The following is a 16,974-nucleotide window of genomic DNA, read 5'->3' as shown; positions in this document are numbered from 1 at the left end:
TTCTCAAAACCAAACTTTTAACAAGATAAAAATTAGTTTTTAATTAATTTACTACTATTGCATGCAAGAAGTAAGTCTCACAACATAACTGAATGAAAAATGCAAGTTACAAAACACTACATGCAGAAGACCAGTTTTCTCACATTTAAAAATAAAAATAAGCAATAAATTGTTTGGAGATATATATATATATATATATCTCAGACACAGTAATTGTGCTAGTATGGAAATCAGCAATGACACTAAAACACTACTTAGTTCAGCTAGATTTTACATTCTATATCAAGCTCTTAACCTTATTCTGATTGGCACCCTGAGCAGCACCAGACTAGAATGGCCTAGACTACTCAAGTGCAGAGAAGCCAACAGACCTGGTAAGTGCAAGATTCCAGGATTAAACCTCAATCAAAAGCAATTCCATATTGAAGGAAGAGGATTGGCCCCAAACGATTAAAGGAACAGGTCCAGCCTTTCTGGAACCTTTCCATGAGGATTGATACTGTCTCCTATGCCCTTTATTTATGTGCTTCTCTAACCCTAGCCTGCATTTCTTGTGTCCTCCAATGGGCAAGGTAGCTTCTGTAATTCTTTTACTACCTCTCCCAAATACTGCCATTCCCTAGACTGACTCTGCCCTAGAGCACCACAAAGGTCTGGAAATTCCCTCCATTCTACCAGAGACTTACATACAATCTCAGAAAAAAAGCAGAAGCAATTACAGATCCATGACTATTTCCAAAATGGGTAAAACACAGAATATAACTTACCTGCATTGTCTTTCATATACCCTTTGCTTGCTCGCTCCAACTTCACTGTTTTTGAAACTCAAAATCCACAACCTCCTCAGGCGCTGAAGCTTTGCCTGGAATAATAAAGGCAGGAAATGAGAAAGGAGGCAACCAACAGGAACCAAAGTATTCATGGTGGAAAGAAACTCATTTAATCAACCAAGTAAAAACCTGACCTTTAAGAGGAGAGAGGTTCACCCAAATTAAGGAAAATCTCTAGCTTAGTCTGAGACATCTTCCATCTTTAACCAAAATTATTCACAGTAAATAATGTTTATAGAACAAATTATTATTTACAAAGGGACTTCACATGTATTTTCTTATTGAAGGTTTAAGATCTTGAGAATACACAGTATTATCTTCAAATGCAGAAGCCAAAGTTCCCAAAGGTCAAGGAACTGTTCCCCCATTACTCAGCTAACAGATTATCAAATAAGAAATCTAAGCTCAGCTCCGTGATCCCTCCTTCCCAAATTCTTCCACTACACAAAATGGTATGATGTTTTCAAACTTCTTGCACTAGATATGCTTTCTTAGCCAACAGACACAGAAATGGCTTTGCTTGCTAACAGAAACACTGTCATAAGATTGTTTATTTGCTACAGACAAGGTCTTGTGACCACAAGAAAGGTCACACTGAGGTAGTAAAGCAATCCCTGTATCATTCCCACATACTCTCCTTTTTTCCTTTTTTCCTCTTTAAGTCATAGTTACAACATTTTTTAATTTGTAAATAATTTCAAGCTCAGAAAAATTGTAAAATAATAATAGGACAAAGAATTTCCATGTACTCTTTATCTAGATTCACCTACTACCAACACTGAACCCATTTACTTAATCATTCACTTACTCTCTCCACACTCGTGTGTTTTTCCGAGTCATAGGGCCATAAGTTTCATACCTCATGGCTCTTTACCTCTAAATACTTCAGAAATTATTTCCTAAGAATACTGATGCTCTTTCATAACCATAAAGTAATGAACAACCTTGGTAAATTTAATATTGGTTAATATTTTAATCTATTGTCATGTTCAATTAGCCTAAGAATGACCTTTATAACATTTATTTTCTTCCAATTCAGGACTCAGTCCAGAGTCAGATACTGCATTAACTGCCATTTTTTCTTTATCTTCCTTAAGTTTGCAACACACAATGTTCCTGTGTCTTTTATAACATTGACACTTTAAAAGAATATAGCCTCTCCACCTTTAATATTAATAGAACATTTCCATTTTTACTTGTTTGACGTTTCCTTAGGTGATTCCTGATGATTCAGTTCAGATTATAATTTCTCAGTCAGAAAAACTAAAGAAGTGATGTAAATCTCTGAATATCGCATCTGAATACAAAAAGTCTACTTCAATCCCAAAGTATTGTCCAATTTCTCCAATTAAAAATTACTGTATTTCCCTTGCAACTAACAAGTAATCTGTGCGAAAAACCCTTGAAGATCATGCAAATACCTTGTCCCAAATCAAAATTTCCCCCGAGTTAGCATCCATTGATGATGTGTGCCTGATTTAAACTTTATAATGGGATGGTTCCAACATGCTGACTCCCACATCCCCTCCTTATCACTATTCATTACTCATAATTCTATATTATCTCTTCATCTAGTTTTCTATTTACAATCAGTACAAATACATGAAATTCTACTTTCTCAATGATTTATAATGTGCTTAGTTATCTGGGAATTCATACTGTCTCAGACTTAGTCAGTGGGAGACCCTTCAAGTTGGTTTCTGCATTTTTGTGAAATGTTTCATCCTTTTTTCTTATTTTTAATTTCCTTACTTCCTGACATTTAAAATAAAAGTTTTAAGCTCACCTTGTACCTCTCCTGTCTCTGCCCTGGATGCAATCACTTCTCAAAAAAGCCCTAGTAACTTTCGGTGAAGAATGGTGCAAGAGACCAAGACCTGCATTAACAGTGTTCTTAAAATCACTATTTCTACTAATTACTTTTCATTTTGAATATGAGTCATATTTTTCTGCTTCTTTGCTTGTATCTTTTCAATTATAAGGTAGGCATTTAAGAAGGTTTCCATTTGATTCTGGCAGCAGTTCAATTACTGGTGGATCCTCTTGATGCTGTCAGGCTTGGTTCTCTACTTGGTAAGATGGGTCTATTTCAGTTACATCCCTGGTCCGAGAATATGGCCTTCCTCTAAGGTATGATCCTCCTAGAATGTGGACTTTCTGATGTCTCAACAGAATGGCTAAGGTACTCAGCAAGACCTCTCCACATTGGTTGAGTCAAAACGTTAATCTCTCCCAGTAACCCAAGACCTCTGGCATCACCAATCTGTTCTCTGCCTGGTACCAGCTGCTCTCTGCCAAGCACCATTCTGTGTAGGTCTCACCCCTCAGGTAGCTCTCTTCTCTCTACTACCCTGCTGTTCAAATTCCAGCCTCAGCAGCACAGTTGAACTCCAAGATCTACCTTCTCAATGACAGGAAACCACATGCTCTGCTAGGGCTCACCTCCCTGTACACTGGCAGAGAACATACACAAGCAGAAACCCAGGGCAAGCTTGAGTCCCCCTCATGTGGTTCTCTTCTTTTAAGGATCACAGTCCTGGTTGCCTGTTATGCACTGTCAGTGGCATCCTAGAGGCATGGCCTGTCTTTGAGGGTTGAAGGCGGGAAAGCAGGATCAACACCAGTTAACCTTTCTTCTTCTCTTCAAGTCTGAGCTTCAAGGCTGTATTGGGAAGGGTAGAGAATTGAACCCTTTCAGCATATAATATATGCTCCCTGCTTAAGCATCTCAAAGAAAGTCACTAACAATCTGTTTTTAAAACATAAAAGTTTCCTTTTACTTCAGCACTGCAACATCAAAAATGCTCTCCAGCAGTAAGACAATGCCAGACAATGTGACAGGGAAATACCTCTTCCTTCCAGAAAGCTGACACTCACTTTAGACAGCTGGCTATCACCAGGACATGCATTTACACTTCTAAACAGCACAGCAAAGCACTCTATCCTAAGCACAGAAAGTTCATTACTCTTCTTCATTTCTGTTTATATGCATGTATTCATGGTGCGGAGAAGACTCCTTTTCATTCATATAATTTTCTGCTATATTTCCACTTCTACTGCTAACCACCATTGAGAAAAATGATGAGAAAACAATAGCCAAAAAGAAAACGGGCAATTCCAAACACAAAGTTAATAAAAAGAAAACTGCCAGAAATAATCATAGTTGTATCACATGCTATGAGAAAAATAGATTTTCCAATCACAAGGTGCTGGAGAACAAGCCTTTCCCTGCACAGGCCTCTATGATCTGGACCCATGGCATGTATACACACACACACACACACACACACACACACACACACACACACAGCATTCTCACAGTGAACAGACTCTTGCTACTTCTTTAGAAGATTTTCTCCATATTAGAAATTCACACTATAGCCTATCTAATTCACCTTCTCAAAAGGAGTCACTGCACAATAGACCTTTCTTTAGTTTTATTTCAGGTGATCTGGAACTTAAAAGAAAGCATTCAACAGAAACACAATGCTGGCCTATCCTTTTGCCTTCCTCTGTCCCAATATACCCCATCCTCTGGGAACTCTTAGGACAGTCTTTTCATAGGTGTCCGTGCCTCCTGTGGACCCTTGTAGAATTCATTCCCACACGTTGGTATGTTTCCCATGCCGTAAGTACATATTCTGTGGGTCCCTATTTTTCCAGAATTCAATGGGAGTCCCTGAGCTTAGTAAAACAAGACCTCTATGATCTGTGCACCACTCCCTCTTCCATTTTGTCTCCCCATACTTCATGCCCCACTACTTGTTTTAGGCTACAGCCTTCCTCATGAATCACCCTCTTCCCCTTATTCCTCTTGGCTAACTCCTGGGTCTGGCAACGGCTTGGGAGTTTTTTGTGATCTGAGTAGAGTTAGTCCCAAACTTAACACTCTCACAGCCTGTGCTCACCTTTATTATAACTAACTGTACTAGGACTTGCAGTGTGCTAAGCATGAATTATCTATTTAGTCTCTCATGAACTCTGTAAAGTAGGTGCCATCAGCCCACTTTGCAGATGAACACAAGTAGGAAGGTGCCATAGCTTCCCAATGTCACACATCTGGGAAGTGGTAGTATCAAAGAACTGATAGGCTTTTCATTATCAAAAACATAAAATATATTTATATGAAAAACTAACAGCAAAATGCGGAACACAGGAAAAGGCTCAGAACTTCAGGAGTAACCCCAGGACAGCACTAAAGGGTAAAACTAAAATGTTCCTCCTCAGAATCCTTCAGAAATAGATACCAAGAAGACACCCATAAACTCTAACATCAACTATAATGCTTATAATAAAGACCAAGGTGATCAGCAAATTCTAAGAATCCAGTAATATACACATGGCTCCAGCAAAAAAAAAAAAAAAAAAGTTGTTTAGAAATACTGGGGAAATAGGATGGGAATAGCGGGGAAATAGTGGGGAAGGATGGTCTTATTAGGCACATGTGTGTGTGCATACACACCAATGTATCAAAGATGAAGAAGAGGTCTCAGAGAGGGAAAAACTGAAAAATGTACATAACTAAATCGATTCCACTCTCAAAAAGTTCTTATATGACACTTACAGGTAACATGCCAACTCCCACACAAACTGGATGTGTTAGTGAATAGGTAAAATCCTGTTGCAGCCTGTATGTGACAAGTCCAGAAAGCCCATTTCAGGCTCCAAACTGTGAAACTTGGGAGCTAATGAGAGGGGGTGTATGGGAATGGCAATGACCCAAACATCACCTTGATTAGTCTCATGAAGAATAAGATAGGATAATTTTCTCAAAATGGGCATTCTCACAAGGGTTATATTTCATCCTGTTGCAGACCCTAACTATGAAGGAGGACAGACAACTTCATTCTATAATATGTACCAACTCGGGCCAAAGACACCAATGCTGGGCTCATTTCTGGAGAAAAAATAGAAAAGCATCAAAAGTAGTAAATGCAAAGATCACTGATATCTAGCCCAAGATATGAAATTCACAAGAGAAGTTTAACCTAGGAAAGAAAAACAAAAACAAAAACAAAAACAAAATCAAGGAAAATGCTGTCATTTAAAAACATTTTAAGCACTGCTCTGCTTTCCTATCAGCAATGGACAGCATACTTCCATCAAAGACAGAAGGAAAAAAACACTTTTAAACTAATGCATGAGGATTTTAGCTTCAATGTGAAGACTTTCCCAAAGCACGGATTTTTCACTGAGGAATGTGTTGTTTTTACACCCATGACAAGATTTCTATATTAATTACTACTTGCAAAACTCCCATATCAATATTTAAATTAGCACATAATTCTGCATCATGGAAGTTACAGTAATAACAGATAATATTACCAACTATTTTGAGTTTTACCAAAGGCCACTAGAAAGAGAAGGGGAAGCCCAGTTCGTCTAGTGCTATTGTATAAAATTCATTAACCATGAAAGGGGAAAATATCTGCCTCATGAGATTCTGAAAGCTAATCACAAAATATTTGGTCTGTTCCTTTCACACAGCAAGTACTTAAAAAATCCTAGCCATTGTTGTTGACAAATAATTTTAGTATTGCTTGGTCAATGTCTTCCAGTTATTCAATCCCTAATTCAATTAAAATTGAGAGAGTCTAGGTCATTGAGACCAATGTAACTGCATAATGTAAAAGAACTGGCCACGTGTTCAACCATGCAACCTGTCTAAACTCATCCACTCCCTCAACAAACATCCACGAAGGACCCATCACATGTAGAGCACTGGGAAAGGGAAAGTGAAGACAAAAATGGCACAGCCCCTACCTATGCTCAAAGAACATCATAATTTTATTATTAACCATAAACAACTGCAGAATATTCACTATATGCAAAATATTCTAAGCACCATAGCTGTGTTTATGCCTATAAATACATATATGTACTCTTTTAATCCTCATGACAATCATTATTTATTGTCCCCAGTTCAAAGGTGATAAACTAAGAAATTGAGGCACAGAGAAAAAACATCACTTGCCCTAGATTACCCAACTTGTAATTGGCAGTGCTGGAATTCAACTCTAGGCTGTCCAGTCCCAGAGTCACAGATCTTGGCCCTTTGACACAGTATCTCTCCCCAGATTTGTCCACTAAGAGCTTCTATGAGGCCAGACTACAGTAAGGGCCAATCCAGCAGGAACATTAATAAAGGCTGTGCTCATGGGGGAGCTGTGCTAGCTTAACACATAACAGGAAGAGTCCAAGTCCTTGAACTGCAGGGTGTGATTAGGACATCATAGCAACCCAGATTGAAACTCATCCAAAATATACTTGTGGCTATTACTCTGAAGGGCCATCTTCTTGGTTACTTAACACATGCTGAGAGGGGGAAAGGTGGGCTAAGAAGCTGGGCTTGGAGATTAGATGTGCCTGGGTTTCAGTTGCAGGTTCTCCAATGACAGGCAGCTCTGTTGCCTTGAGCAAAACTTGACCTCTCTCTATGCTTCAGGATCCTCATTGTAAGAATTACATGAGATATAACTCACATGCAGTGCTTATGTATAGTACCTGGTACTACATAAATAAAATAAAAATAATAAATACATAAATAAAATAAAAATAATAAACAAATAGCTGCTGTAACTGTTTTGCTTCAAAACTTATCCTAAGTCTTACGGGAAAACAGCAAGTAGAGAACATTAGTCTATGAACCAAGAGGGATACAATTGGTAGCATTTGAAATATAACTTGGATTCCTTAAAATTTCAACATGGACTATTATAACTCAAAAAAGTATGATAAACCTGTATTTCAAGGTGCTAGAGAATAAGAATAAGAAGTCCTTCATTTCAAGAGATAAGAGCAACCATATATCAAGGGCCTCCTCTGTCCTTAGTCCTGTCTTTATTCTTGTTACAGGCACTTAACAGATGTTACTAACTCTTCAAAACCACTCAGGGGTTCATCAAGTGATCCTGATTTTTCAGATGAGGATTCTGAGCCTCTTGAGGTGTAAGAAACTGGTCCAGGTCACACCACCAATAAACAGCAAAGACTGCTGCCAGAAACTGAAAGACTCACACATGAGGCCATCAGGGACATATTTCACTGAACAACATTCAACATAATCCACCTCTACATCCCCAAAGTACACTGTGCTTTGAAGCCCAAATCACTGAGAGGTCAAAGTGACATCCTACTATAGACCTCATTCTACCATCATCTGGTCATAAAATTTTGCAGAGCATCCTTAACACAAGTGGCCAAATTAATGACTCCCACACTTGTTAGCTATGGTTTTCTATGTGCCACCCTGTCCTTCTGTGTGCTGGAAGGTGCACTGCAAATTCTAGGACTTGAGTATACTTCTAGGACTTTCAGGATACAAATGCCATCACTGAGGGTAGAATCTGGGTTTTGGTCACCACTGTGTCCTTGGCATGATACACTGCCAGGAATACTGTGGGCCTTCAATGAATGTGGGTAGATGAACATGCCCAGCCACAAAGCAAAAATGCAGAGAGAGGGTGGAAAGGGCTCCGGAGCAAGTGTTACTTGTCCCACTCAGTGAGGCCTCAGCACCTAATCTTTGGAATTTAACAGTCAAAGAAACACAGGAGGTTAGCTTTTCTGAATTATGATTATTTTGTAAAATGTGCATATATTACATTCTGGGGTAAAAATGCCTCCCAGTCCCCTTTGGCTCTTCAAAATATCTGCCAATATTTTGAAATACATACTGTCCTAAAAAATGCCTTCTAATCTATTTCAGACATATGAATCATACATGTAAAAATCTTACTACTAGCTTTGATCTTGATACAACAAGCACAGGAAGAACAAGGCTGGGCCAACTACTGTTTAATAGAGAGACCATAAACAAATAATTACAATACCATACAATTAGTGCTCTGGGCAAAGCAGAACCAAGTGGGGGAGAGTGCACAGCATGGAATGACTAATCCCGCTCACATTGAAACCCTGCTTTCATTTCAACCCTGCTTAGTAAGTAACTTGTTTTCTTTCCCCAATGTCCTTTGCAATTTCCTTGTCTAATCCGTATTTTCTTTAAAACAAAAAGCATCACAGTTCAATTCTGTACTAAATACTCAAGTTCCTTAATCGTCATCACAAACTGCATGCAGCCTTAATAAGAAGTTTCTACATCAATGATTATCCACTCTGTAACACATAACTTGAATATTTAACTAAGATTTATCAGAATTTCTTGACTCTATTGTTTCCTCCAAAATCCCTGACCTTCTAACAGTCCATTAAAACTGTATGTGATTTTCTACCCCAAAATCTAAAAGATATAGCCAAATGGTTGATTTATCTAAAATCATGATACCATCATTGAACAGTTCATGTTATTATATTATTTTAAACTACTTTGTTTTAGTTAGCTTATTTGCCACTATGACCAAAAGACCTGATAAGAACAGTTGTAGAGAAGGGAAAGTTTATTTGACACTCAGGTTTCAGAGATATCAGTCCGTAGATGATCAATTCCAACTGGGCCCAAGGTGAAGCAGAGCATCATGGCAGAGGAAAGCAGCTCAGGAACATGGCAATCAGAAAAAAGAAACTCTCCTCACCAGGGACATAATATATGCCCCAAAGCCCCCGCCCGCCCCCACCCACTCAGTGACCCACCTCCTCCAGCCACATCCTACCTGCCTACAGTTACTACCCAGTTAATCCATTCAAGTGGATTAACACACTGATTAGGTTAAGGTTTTCGTAACCCAATCATTTCACCTCTATACTTCCTTGCACTGTCTCACACATGAGACAGTCTTCTTGAAGACACCTCATATCTAAACTATGACACAGGTTAATAATGATTTTCATTTCCAAGAAAGATTTAAGATAATATACAAAATAGGACACATATGCACTTGCAACAGTCAAAATAACCTAATCACAAAACAAAGAAACTAATTTTCCAACCATAAGACAATGCTGTTGGTGTTACTTTAATATTATTACTAAATTTCTGGTTAGGACAGAAAGGGAAATAAGGCAGGTCACATAATTCTCATCAAAGAGAGACTATAAAAGGGCTTTTCCCCGTAAGTTTTAAGAATTTTTTTTATGTAATAGTTTCTAAAATATATGCAAAAGCATCTGTCATGTAGTTTCTCATACTTTTACTAAAAGGCCATGGGCATAATACTAAGCCCACCTCTGGGAAAGGAATATGGAAGGATGGTGGAAGTAGAAGACTTTCTAAACTTTCCACACAATTCAGAAAACATCATCTCACTTGGTGGGAGCAGGTACTATTTACAAGTCAGCTACAGACTGAGTTCAAACTGTCATCAGAGAAGTTCCTGTTATCACCCACGCACCAGCAAGGGGAGAGCAACCCTAATACGTTCTCATGGGTTCACTTCATAATTTTTAAGGAACACATATAGAGACTACCTTTTTGTATCTCTCTTCGCTCAATTTTTAATTTTCTTAATAGTTACTCTTTTGTTTGGGGAAAAGCCACACTTTGTATACCTGTTTTTCATTCTAAATTTCCCATTCTTGTATTTCAAGTGGGCCCTATTCATTTCAAGGTGACTTAGGCACATTGCTCCAAAAAAGAAAAAAAACCAGTGCCAACTATCAAAACACATCCCCAAGTGGGGGTACTCAATAGGTCCATTAGCATGGTTAAGCTGACCCATCTAAGAGTCAGCCTCTAACACGTGACGAAATTCTTCTTGAATCCCCACATTTGCCTACTCTACCACCTGCATCACAAACAGAAGTTCCTGTTATCACCCACACACCAGCAAGGGGAGAGCAACCCTAAAATGTGCTCATGGGTTCTCATCATCTCCACCTGTTGGGTTCTTGGGATATTCCAGATAATTTAATCCTAACAAGAGGATGATGATAAGGCTGTGTTCTCCTCTTCTTACAAATAAAGACACTGAAGTTCAGAGAGGAAGGTGAAATAACCGCTTCGGGAGTGATAAAGGTAGGAATGTAACCCAAATTCTAAGATCAAATTTGGGCTTAGGACTGAATTAATGATTTCACATGTATAGTGAAACCTTGCACCAACTCGAAATTATTTTTTAACGCTCTAAAAATGCTACAGGGTTTTAGTTTATGAGTTACCTCTACAATCTTCCCCAAATTTAAGGCTTGGAAGGCAGTCATTATGTGTTTGCCCCTCAGTGAGGCAATCCACTTTGTTCTACTACTACACAGATCAGGTTTGCACTTCCTGGACTTATGACAGTAGGGTATACCAATGACTGATTTCTGGAATGTGTGAGTCACTGATTATTTCATTTTGTTAAGCACCGATATAGTTACTAGGTACCAAGCACTGAATTAAGTACTGAGAATACATGTGGTGAATGCTGAAAGTTCCACGTCCAGGGACAATGCACAACTTGACCACAAGAAAATGGAGGGAACACAGCAAGCCAAAGGATGAGACTCTGATCTTCATGAAAAGATAAACTGAGCTGATGTACAGGAATAAAAGGATATTTTTACATACTCCTCTATTTTGAGGGGACTGTTTCCATATGAGTTTTCTTTCTTTTTAAATATTTTTTAAGTTGTCAATGGACCTTTATTTTATTCATTCATATGTGGTGCTAGGAATCAAACCCAGTGCCTCACACATGCTAGGTAAGTGCCTGCCACTGAGTTACAGTCCCAGCTCATATAAGTTTTCTAAGAACAGAAACACTAAAAAGGAGGCCTTTGACATAGATTGTTTCTCCAAGAAATTCCTTCATTTATGTTTACTTTTTTAAAAATTGTGATAGAATTAATACAAGTGAGGATTAGAGTTTTTTCCCCTTAACTCAAAATTTTGTTGTGGTGGAGGGGTACAGCTCAGTGGTAGAGTGTTCACCTAGCATGTCTGAGGTCTTGTGCATATATCCCAGCATCACACACACACACACACACACACACATAAAGATTTTTTTTTTAATTTTTTTTTCAGCTGTAATAAATAACAGTGCTTCCCCTGCTTTGGTTTTCAGCCAGTGACTGAAAGGTACTTATGAATATTAGTCAGTTGAGAAGCACAGTTCAAAACTCTCTGAAAGACCTAAACAAATATCTTTGTTAATTTTATCAGTTTTAACATACAAATTTTAAAAATGAGAACTAGAAATCTTCAGACCTTTTTTCCTCTAAGCTTATCTGAATCATAAATCATTGACATAATATTTTATGCTCTTGAGAACCATTTTAAAGTTTATTACTTATAAATGTATATACACATTTACATTGCTTTAATTATGCATAGGCAATAATAAATATTAATTCATTATTATGAAAAAATATAAATTTATAAAGAAAACATTAAGCTTGAATACAGAATAAAATATATGACATATTAAAAATATGTATATATACATATATATGAATTAAATAAAGAAAACAGAAATGACTAACACATGCCTGAATAAATGAGCCATGATCTATATAATATGATATTCTATGCACATGGTGAAAACAAAGAAGGGCTAGGAATATAGCTTAACGATAAAGTGCTTAATCATGAGAAATTGTTCCAGATTGCCTAGAGTATGTGGTTTCCATGTGGTGCTTCACCACCTGGATGTGCCAATGACCCGCTAAAGCAAAATGGCTTGCTCAACTTCACCCCATCCTGTTTCTCATGAAAGAAGCTCCTCCTGGTCCCCCTTTCATCTGACCGCTATAAATAAAGAAAAGGTGGGCTCATCCATTTAGTTAGAGCCAGACCCTCTACCATGGCTCAACCTGTCTCACCCCAAATTCAAAAGATAATTGTCTCCTGTGGTTTTCTTCTATTAAATAAATTTCTTAGTGATTAAATTTACAGTCAGTCAATCCTTCAGGCAGGAGCACTTTCCCTCACCCATACAGGATGGTGCAGTGAGAAACCACAAATTTGGTTTATGCATGTATATATATATATATATATATATGAGAGTGTATTTTTAAAACCCCACAAGTCTATGGATGTTTTTCCACATGTACACATGTATATACAGTAAAAAGGTCTACAAAGACATAGCACTGATAAAAGTGGTACGTGTAAGGATGGAAAGGGAATGAAGGAAAAGAGAACCAGAATGAATTTTATCTGTCATGTTTAAATCATTTATGAGATTTACTCATCTATCATTTGCATAGACCTTAAAAAGACCTTAAAATACAGTACTTGACATATTAAAAATGACCTGATAAATGAACATGGACTCAGTGTCATCTAGTGTTCAAAGAAATGTAAATTGAATTAATCCAATATTTTTCCTTTCAAATCAGCACTTAAAAATATATTCAATACTAATGACAATAAAATGAGACAAATACTTCCCTACTGAGGGAAGTTATTTGTCATTAGTACCAAGAACCTTGAAAATATTGATGCTTTTTGACCCAGTTCCAGTTTGAATTTATCTTAAGGAAATAACCAGAAATGAGGCCAAAATTTTATATGTCAATGTTTATCACTATTTGCACCACTAAAATACAAAATTACATAATTGTTCAAACAACATAGAAATGGCTTAAGAAACTGTGAGATATCTGCATGAAAGAATAGTATATAGCCATTAAAAATTTTCATGCAAAAATGGTTAAGATATAATATTAAATGAGGAAAGTCAGATACCAAAGTACTATTAGAAGTATAAAATATACGAATATATGTACAGAGGGGAAAAAAATAGGCAAAAGATATCAAGCAAGTTGGCAAATGATAGTCATGTTTTCCTGTCTGTCTTGTTCACTTTTGTATCCACGGCAACTAGAACAGTTTCCAGCTCATTGCAGGCAAGCAGACATTGCTGAATGAATAATGTTCTCCACTAAAAACAATAAATGTCATTTTAAAAAGAGTCTTTTTCATTTGTGGCCTGGCTATTCATAAATAATAATTAAACATTGTGCAACATAGATGAGGACAACTGTTATGAAGGAAAGGTTTTGTCCCATTTCTTGGTTTAAAAAAAAAAAAGTCACTTGGCAGAGTGATTCATGCTCTTTTCCATTCCTTCCTCATTGTAAGTGTGGATGTGACTGAAAAGTCAGCTTCTTTGGAATTAAGAGTGTTCTTGGTGTCTCTAATCTTTGTTCAGATTTTCAACAAAAACATTTGGAGACCTGGATTCTGTGGATAACCATATGTGTGCCTAAAGGTGTTTTCCCTTGCTAAGCCATGACTGCTGCATCTGCAAAAGGAGATATTTAGACAACTTAATTTCAAAGGTTCATCCCAGCTGTAAAATTAAATGAGTCTATAGCCTCATAAGACAGAAAATGGAAGGGTGCTAATCACCTGTGTATCATTTATCTTATATACCCACATTTGTGATGGGAACCAAATCATTGTATAATTATTAAAGGTCTGAAGCAGCATCTTAAGTTAATTTCTTATCTGGAATTACTTGTAAGTGATATTGCTCATGTTTGTTTTATTGAATCTTTAAGTGGTGGTGAGGGGTGTTAGTTAAAACTTTATTTTTCATGTATATTTTTCTTTTAATTTCTTTCCTAGATGGGTCTCATTTCATGAAAACAGGCCAACTACTTTGCTCCTGTTGAACTCAATAAAGCTTAAGTTTTCACCCTTGGGTAAAAGCCTATTCTTGATCTACGTCCTTTGACCAAGTGCCAAGGGGCACTAGACTAAGCTTTTAGGCATCAAGATGGCAGAGCAGGGAAAAGGAGGCTACAGTTTCAGGATGAGCCTCAGAGGTGGCCAGACCTCATGTCCACCTCTCAGAGCCTAGTTTTGCTTCTTTGCCAATGCTATTGTTTAAGTCAACAAAAGATGCTCTGTCTTCAGAGTTTTCCTCTTGCCACATTTCGGCCGATTTTTCACATTTATCATAGCCTGACCATGAGATAAGAATTTAAGGATTTAGAAAAAAAACAAACAAATAAACACTGAGTCCCAAAAGAGAAAACCCATGAACTGTTGGTATGCAGAATAAGCAACCGATGAATAGCCCATCCAAGTCCTTGTACTCAAGTCCTTGTCCACAGCTTGCCAAGTGGTTAAATAAGCAATAAAACCACAAGGTAACCATAAGGCATCTGAGGGAATCACTCCTTTGGGGAGTATATGCATTAAAGACTTTTGTGACTGAGAAATGACCCCTAGTCTCATTAAAATAGTAAAATGCTCACCCCTGAGTAAACCCCTGGATAGAGATAGAAGACACTAACAAGCATGATCAGAACATTCCATGTGCAATCGCAAGGAAAACCAGCATGAAACTGCACAATCCTGTTCTGACTCCACCTCTAGTTCAGTCCCCTACTACTCTATAAATATTGTAACCACAGACTGAGACAGAGAGACTCTCTGTGATCACCTGCACTCTCATCCTCTAGTGTGTACTTTCCCTTTATAACAAATCTCTTGCTTTGCCACCCTTACCTAATCCATTCTTAAATTCTTTTTTGCAATGAATCAAGAACCTGGAAGGCCCTGTAGAAATCTTCTCTGTTCCTGTAGATCTCCTCAAAGGCTGTGCAGTGACAGCCACATCATTACAAGATTACCAAACCGTTTAGAGGGTTTGTTTGTTTGTTTTAATCAGAAGACAAACATATATTTACTGAAAATACCTCTTTTCAACATTACCTTTCTCCATGGGCAATCTCCAAATCTGAGCCTTTGAAAGGGAGTTTAAGAAATCAAAAGTCTTAGCTCAGAATTATCTCCCTGCAACTTTAAAAAAAAAAAAGTCACTTCTGTGTTGCAACCACAGAGGGTGATGCTGCAGACAGCTCCAGGCCTGAACTCGCTTCTCTCACTTTGTAGCAGTCCAGGCACACTAATCATGCAATGTCTCCAGGCCCAGAGGTGGCCAGGAATCATGACTGGCTCACAAGACACGCTGTCCTTCATACTCCTCCCTCCAGAATATGAAAACAGAGCCAGCTGCCGGATGTGGTGGCAGGGACCTTTCAGGTACAGTGTGAAACCTGCTGCCTCGCCTTGTTCTTTCCAAGAGGAAATGGCTTGGAAATCCTGTATACTCATTGTTTTATTAATAAAACTTTGGAGGAGGAAAGCTTTATACAGCAATACATAGGAAAAGGGAGGATAAGGCACTGACATTGTTATGTATTTCTTGCCAAACTTTATCATTCGAAAATTTTTAACAACAATGAAAAAAAATCCTAGGACATATCAGTTTTCATAGGTTGCTGATCGCCAAGTCAGACATGTCTTATTAGATATACACCCAGGCCCACTTTATAGCGTTCCCAGACAGTATGTCCCACTGGTAGAAAAGACCTGGTATTTCCCTAAGGGCCTCACCCTTACAGGGTAATTCAGCTAGAATGAGCCCCTTACAAACAAGGCTCCCCTATCCTCACATGGGAGAGTGCCCATCACCACCTAAAGAGTAAAAATCCATTTTTTTCCATAGCTAACTACATTTAGTAGACTTGGGGTTAACCTAAATTCAAAAGATGTCTTCAAGGCAAGACTCTGGAGCCTTAGTGTATTGTGGAATGCACATGGGGGCATGGAAGCAGGTACACACGCTGACCTTCTTAGTCTGTAAATCTATTGTCCCACCCACCACCCTTTCTGGTTTTCCCCATGGAGCTGTCTACTGAGAACAATGTCCCACAGCATAGATTTTGATCAATGCAGTTGAGCAAAACCTTCATTCTTAGTGAACTAATTCACTGATGCAGTTCTGTGGCTTCATGGAGTAGGCCTTGGATGGAAACCCAACTTCTGTTGGTTCTAGCACCTGAGAAGTTCTCACACCTCTGATTCAGCCTCTTTTGGGGTAAGGAAGCCAAGCTTCGGTTTAGTGGCTATTCCCCAGACACACAGAGACATGAGTGAGTGATTCAGTAAGGAATTTCCTGAGCAGGGTTTCAAACTAACACATGTAGTTAATATTACTGTGTCAGACACAGTTAACTACATTGAGATCTCTTTTTTCTTCCCCCTTTTAATTCAACCAAGCCATCCTCACACCTACACTCACTCCTTATAATCAAAGCCCTCATTTGCCTGTGCTAATGATCAACTAATTCAGATGAGGATATGAAGAACTACTAAAACTGCTTAAATTTAAAATGATTGACTATTTCATTGCTTTGATTTAAAAAAAAACAAGATTAATCAGGAATATTTGGAGTAAAAGGTTGACAAGGAACCTTTAACTACATTGGATTATGTTTTTATTTACTGCATTGAACTGTTTGTTAT

The 16,974-nt window shown here is 37.9% G+C and overlaps 1 protein-coding gene across 3 annotated transcripts in view; it reads right to left on the bottom strand.

Moving 5' to 3' along the window:
- Positions 1 to 16,974, bottom strand: part of Sgms1 (sphingomyelin synthase 1) — a 318,450-nt gene that overhangs the window by 215,133 nt on the left and 86,343 nt on the right. For 2 of the 3 annotated variants that reach the window (XM_047552418.1, XM_047552417.1), the window contains exon 3: positions 768 to 862. The gene's annotated coding sequence lies outside the window, so the exon portion shown is untranslated. Of the gene's footprint in view, positions 1 to 767; positions 863 to 3,272; positions 3,292 to 16,974 lie in introns of those variants that run through there. The other variant, XM_047552419.1, reaches the window with a different exon arrangement.

This window comes from Sciurus carolinensis, chromosome 5 (assembly GCF_902686445.1).
Source record: "Sciurus carolinensis chromosome 5, mSciCar1.2, whole genome shotgun sequence".
NCBI classification, from domain to species: domain Eukaryota; kingdom Metazoa; phylum Chordata; class Mammalia; order Rodentia; family Sciuridae; genus Sciurus; species Sciurus carolinensis.
Note: the sequence above shows the minus strand (reverse complement) of the source record. Positions and strands in the feature narration are given on the sequence as shown.